The sequence below is a fragment of the Nicotiana attenuata genome, unplaced genomic scaffold, assembly GCF_001879085.1.
Source record: "Nicotiana attenuata strain UT unplaced genomic scaffold, NIATTr2, whole genome shotgun sequence".
Taxonomy (NCBI): domain Eukaryota; kingdom Viridiplantae; phylum Streptophyta; class Magnoliopsida; order Solanales; family Solanaceae; genus Nicotiana; species Nicotiana attenuata.
In genome coordinates this window covers 157854-164722 of record NW_017672164.1, presented here as the reverse complement: position 1 = coordinate 164722, position 6869 = coordinate 157854, and positions in this window count along the sequence as shown.

The following is a 6869-nucleotide window of genomic DNA, read 5'->3' as shown; positions in this document are numbered from 1 at the left end:
ACGGTGAGATAACAGCAAATCAAATGGCAGGTAAAGCAAATAAATACCAGTGCATGAATGCAATGCAATGCATATGACCGCTGCGGCGCGCAGCTCGATCCATTTGGGTACCCGCGCTCACTGTCGGGGTTTAGACTCCGTAGGGGCTCCTACAGCCCAAGCGCAATATCGACATAACATCACTGCGGTGTGCAGCCCGATCCATGCTCAGTCCAGAATATGCAAGTAAGCCACTCGGGCAATATTAAGTAATAGTTCTCAGCCCCAAACGTCAGAAAAATGTAGTTTAAGTTTTTTTAAATCTTAGAAATATGACTGAACATTTCAAAACAATGTTTAACTCAGGACTGAAATCATTTAACATGCTAAGTATCATGGAAACAGTGATAATAATCCCTGAAGGATTCAAATAATCGGCACAAAGCCCAAATATATCCACAAAATCCAAGTAGGATGATTATCAATAAATCTCTAGTCAAGAACACAGTATGAACATCACTCGGGACGGACTAAGCCACAGTCCCCAATCACAAACGACCCCGCACTCGTCATAGAGTACGTGTATCGCCTCAATATAGCGTCACAATGCGATATACCGGGGTTTCAAACCCTCAGGTCATCATCTACATCTATTACTCACCTCAAGCCGGCCACAAGTCTAGCTCGTTATGCCTTTTCCTCTCGAATCAACCTCCTCGCGTGCCGAATCTGGTCAAAACCACAAGGAATACATTACTGTAGGCCAAAGAAACATAACCCAATCGAAAGGACTCGAAAAACATCAAAAATCACGAAGTTGGCAAAACCCGAGCCCCGGGCCCACTTCTCGAAAAATTAAAAAATTCACATCACCGGATTCCTCGTCTCGCCACAAGTCCATGCATATCAAATTTATAAAAAATCGGAGTCCATTTGACCCCTCAAATCCCCATTTTAGACTCTCTTAAGTTCAAGCCCTAAACCACCATTTTTTACCTTTGATTCCTTGATTATTCAGTCTAAATCCATGTTTATACACCATAAAATCAAACTCTAAGTCCAAGAATCCATACCTGATTAAAGCCCTCGAAACCCTCTTCAAAATCTCCTCAAAGTTCTCAAGGTTCGGAGTCCAAAATGTTACCCTTTCAAAAATTCGCGAAGAAGATAAATCTCACTTAACTGCCAGTTATTTCCGCTTCTGCGGACCAAATACTGCTTTTGCGACTTTCGCTTATGCGGTCAACGTCCGCTTTTGCGGACTTTTCACTTAAGGCCACTTTCCGCTTTTGCGGTCGCCAATCGCATCTGCGGGACTGCTTAAGCGGTCCTAATCCTGCCTCTGCGGAACCTGGCAAGGGCCAAGTTTTCCGCTTCCGCGCTCCTCAAACCGCTTCAGCGAGACCGCACCTGCGGCCCCACAACCGCAGGTGCGAAACCAACAGATACCAGCAACTTGAACCTGCAATTAAACTCCAAAACCTTCCGTTAAACCACCCGAACTCACCCCGAGGCCCCCGGGACCTCAACCAAAAGCACAGACATGATCCAATATCCTATTCAAACTTGTTCCAATCTTAAAAACACATCCAACAACACAAACATCCTCTTTTTTCATCAGTTTCAAGCCTAAGTTCTTCAAATTCTTCCGAAACTCACATTCGATCAAAAACCCAACCAAATCACCTCCGAATCACCTGAAATTTTGCACACATATCCAAAATCACCTAACGGAGCTACTGCAACGGTCGGAATTCCATTCCGACCCCCGGATCAAAATCTCACTTACCAACCGGAATTTGCCAAAATACTAACTTCGCCAATTCAAGCCTAATTCTACACCGGACCTCCAAAATCAATTTCGATCGCACTCCTAAGTCACAAATCATCCCCCGAAGCTAACCGAATCACCGGAATTCATATCCGAGTCCTCTAACTCAATAGTCAACATCCGGTTGCCTTTTCCAATATAAGCCTTCCTTAAAGAGACTAAATGTCTCATTTCCTATCCAAACCAATCCAATTCAACTCTAACTCCCCCGATGTCAATAATGGAACATGAAGAAACAATAAACGGGGAAAACGGGGCGGTAACACATGGGACGACGGGCTGGGTCGTCACATCCTCCCCAACTTAAACAAACGCTCGTCCTCGAGCGGGTCAAGAAACATACCTGAAGCCTCAATTAGGTGAGGATATCTGCTCTGCATCTCCTGCTCGGTCTCCCAGGTAGCCTCCTCCACGGGCCGACCTCTCCACTGCACCTTCACCGAAGCTATATCCTTTGATCTCAACTTTCGAACCTGACGACCCAAAATAGGCCAAGTAATCATCCACATCATAGGTCAAGTCATCATCCAACTGAACCGTGTTGAAGTCTAACACATGAGACGGGTCTCTAACATACTTCCGGAGCATAGAAACATGGAATACCGAATGAACCCCCGACAAGCTGGGTGGCAAGGCAAGCATATAGGCCACCTCCCCAATCCTCCTAAGTATCTCAAAAGGACCAATGAACCGTGGACTCAACTTTCCTTTCTTTCCAAATCTCAGAATGCCCTTCATGGGCGAAACCTTCAACAAGACCTTCTCGCCCACCATATAAGATACATCTCGAACCTTCCGGTCTGCATAACTCTTCTGACGCGACTGAGCTGTACGAAGTCTCTCCTGGATCACTTTCACCTTATCTAAGGCATCCTGGACCAACTCTGTCCCCAATAGCCTAGCCTCGCCGGGCTCAAACCAACCAACCGGAGATCTACACCGTCTCCCATATAAGGCCTTATACGGTGCCATCTGAATGCTGGACTGATAGCTATTGTTGTAGGCAAACTCTACAAGTGGCAAGAACTCAGCCCAAGAACCTCCGAAATCAATAACACAGGCATGCAACATGTCCTCCAATATCTGAATGGTACGCTCGGACTACCCGTCCGTCTGAGGATGAAATGATGTGCTCAGCTCCACCTGTGTACCCAACTCCCGCTGAAAAGTCTTCCAGAACTGGGAAGTAAACTGAGTACCTCTATCTGAGATAACTGAAACTGGGACCCCATGCAACCGAACGATCTCCCGGATGAAAATCCCTGCCAGCCGCTCTGAAGAATAGGTAGTACACACCGAAATGAAGTGCGCGGACTTGGTTAGCCGATCCACAATCACCCAAACCGAGTCAAAATTCCTCGAGGTACGAGGGAGACCACTCACAAAATCCATAGTAGTCCTCTCCCACTTCCACTCTGGAATATCCATCCGCTGAAGTACACCACCGGGCCTCTGATGTTCATATTTGACCTGCTGAAAGTTGAGACACCGAGCTACATAACTCACAATATCTTTCTTCATTCTCCTCCACCAGTAGTGCTACCTCAAATCCTGATACATTATCGCGGCACACGGATGAATGGAATACCGCGAGCTGTGGGCCTCCTCTAATATCAACTCCCGAAGCCCATCCACATTGGGCACGCAAATCCGGCCCTGCATCCTCAACACGCCATCATCATCAATAGTCACATCTCTGGCATCATCGTGCTGGACCCTGTCCTTAAGGACAAGCAAATGCGGATCATCATACTGGCGCTCTCTAATGCGGTCATACAAGGAAGACCGAGAAACCACACAAGCCAACACCCGACTAGGCTCCGAAATGTCTAATCTCACCATCCGATTGGCCAAAGCCTGGACATCAACTACAAAGGGCCTCTCCCCAACTGGAATGTACGCCAAACTGCCCATACTCACCGCCTTCTGGCTCAAAGCATCGGCCACTACATTGGCCTTCCCCGGATGATACAGAATGGTAATATCATAGTCCTTGAGTAACTCAAGCCACCTCCGCTGCCTCAAATTAAGATCCTTTTGCTTGAACAAATGCTGAAGACTGCGGTGATCCGTGAATACCTCACAAGATACTCCATATAAGTAGTGCCTCCAAATCTTCAAAGCATGAACTATAGCAGCCAACTCTAAGTCATGTACAGGGTAGTTCTTCTCATGAGGCTTCAACTGACGAGAAGCATATGCAATAACTCTACCCTCCTGTATCAACACACATTCGATCCCAACTCTTGAAGCATCACAATACACGGTGTAAGAACCTGAAGCTGATGGCAAAACCAACACTGGAGCTGTGGTCAAAGCTGTCTTAAGCTTCTGAAAGCTCTCCTCGCACTCGTCCGACCATACAAATGGTGCACCCTTCTGCGTCAACTTGGTCAAGGGCGAAGCAATAGATGAAAAACCCTGGACGAACCGGCGATAATAACCTGCCAAACCGAGGAAACTCCGAATCTCCGTGGCTGAGGACGGTCTAGGCCAACTCTGCACCACCTCTATCTTCTTTGGATCAACCTGAATACCATCACTGGACACCACGTGCCCCAGAAAAGCCACAGAACCAAGCCAGAACTCACACTTGGAGAACTTTGCATAAAGCTTCTCCTACCTCAATCTCTGTAATACCACTCTCAAATGCTGTGCGTGCTCCTCCTGGCTACGCGAGTACACTAGGATATCATCAATAAAAACAATCACAAATGAATCCAGATACGGCCGAAATACGTTGTTCATCAAATGCATGAACGCGGCTGGGGCATTAGTCAGCCCAAAAGAAATAACTAGAAACTCATGGTGCCCATATCTAGTCCTAAGGCAGTCTTCATAATATCTGAATCCCTGATCTTCAGCTGATGATAGCCTGAACGGAGGTCAATCTTAGAGAATACCCTTGCCCCCTGGAGCTGGTCAAACAAATCATCAATACGCGGTAGTGGATACTTGTTCTTCACTGTCACCTTGTTCCACTGCCTATAGTCAATGCACATTCTCATTGTGCCATCCTTCTTCTTCACAAATAGGACCGGTGCACCCCATAGTAACACACTAGGACGAATAAACCCCTTATCTAGGAGTTTCTGAAGCTGATCCTTTAGTTCCTTCAACTCCGCTGGTGCCATACGATACAGAGGAATGGAAATGGGCTGAGTGCCCAGCACCAGATCAATACCATAATCAATGTCCCTGTCCGGTGGCATGCCCGGCAAGTCTGCAGGAATTACATCAGGGAAGTCCCTCACAACGGGAACAAAAACAAGGCTAGGAGTCTCAGCTCCGACATCTCTCACAAAAGCCAAATACGATAGACAACCTTTCCCAACCATCCGCTGGGCCTTTAGGAAAGAAATCACCCTGCTAGGAACATAGTCAGTCATACCACGCCACTCAATCCTCGGAACACCCGGAATAGCCAGCGTAACTGTCTTGGCATGACAGTCCAGAATGGCATGGTACGGAGATAGCCAGTCCATACCGAGAATAACATCAAAATCTACCATGCTCAACAACAACAAGTCAACTCGGGTTTCCAGACCCCCAATAGTCACCAGACAAGATCGATATACATGATCCACAATAATAGTATCACCCATCGGGGTAGATACATGAACAGGCAAAGCAAGACACCCTCGGGTAGTCCCCACGTGATGAGCAAAATATGAAGATACATAGGAATAGGTAGATCCGGGATCAAACAAAATAGAGGCCTCCCTGTGGCAGACTGAGATAATACCTGTGATAACAGCATCTGATGCAATGGCGTCCCTCCTATCTGGGAGAGCATAGAATCGAGCCTGACCACCGCCAGTCCGGCCTCCACCCCTGGGGCGGCCCCTGGCTACCTGGCCTCCACCCCTAGCTGACTGGGCAGGTGCTGATGAAACAGGAGCAGAAGATGAGGGCTGAACCCTCTGCTGAGATTGACTACCACGAAGCCGAGGACACTGTCTCCTCATATGACCAAACTCACCTCACTCGTAGCAACTACCCGGTGCTGGAGAAGGGGACTGAAGGGAACCCCACGCTGCAGAGGAACCCTGGGCTGAAGAGGCATGAGAAGAGCTCTGTGCGGGAAGGGCACTAAGTGAAGGCTGGCCCTGCTGAAATCCCTGATGACCACGGCCTGAAGAAGCCCCACTATACTCAGGGCGAGCTAACTGAGGAGGCCTGAAGGAACGACCTCTACCACGCTGGAACTGGCCCCTAGACGGAGCACCACTGAAACTGCCTAAACTCCGAGGCCTCTTGGCCTCCCTCTCCTTACGCTCCCTGCGGCGAATCGCCTCAATATCACGAGCAATGTCAACTACCTCCTCGAACGAGGCACCCAAAACCCTCTCTCTGGTCATCAAAATGCGGAGTGAATAGTTGAGGCCATCCACGAACCTCCTAACCCTCTCCCGATCAGTCGAGATCATCCAAGTAGCATGCCGAGCTAACGTGTAAACCTCATCTCGTACTGAGTCACAGACATGTCCCCCTGAATCAACCACTCAAACTGCCGACGCAGCTCCTCCCTACGAGACTACGGTACGTACTTCTCCAAAAAGAGAGTGGAGAACTGCTGCCATGTAAGGGGCGCTGCTCCAACAGGCCTACGCCTCTCAAACTCCTCCCACCAGGTAAATGCAGGCCTTGAGAACTGGAAGGTAGTAAATGCCACCCAACTCGACTCTAAGATCCCTGCGGTGCGAAGCATACGCTGACACTTATCAAGGAAACCCTGGGCATCCTCGCCCTCAGCACTATTGAACACCGGAGGCTGGAGCCTACCGAACCTCTCAAGACCACGCTGCTCATCGTCTGGCATAGCTGGAACGAATCACCAAGAGGTGATTATTCATGGCGACGGGAGTAACCCCATGTACAGCCGTCAAACCATCCCAGCGATTGAAGGAAGAAGGAAACTAGGAGGAGAAACCTACCACCACATTGAGCGAGTCAACGGCGTGGACAAAGATAAGTGGTCGGATAACAAGATAGAGAGTATACTAAACTGGAGCGGGTATGAACCTGGCAAAGGGCTCGGCAAGAACCTCTAGGGAAT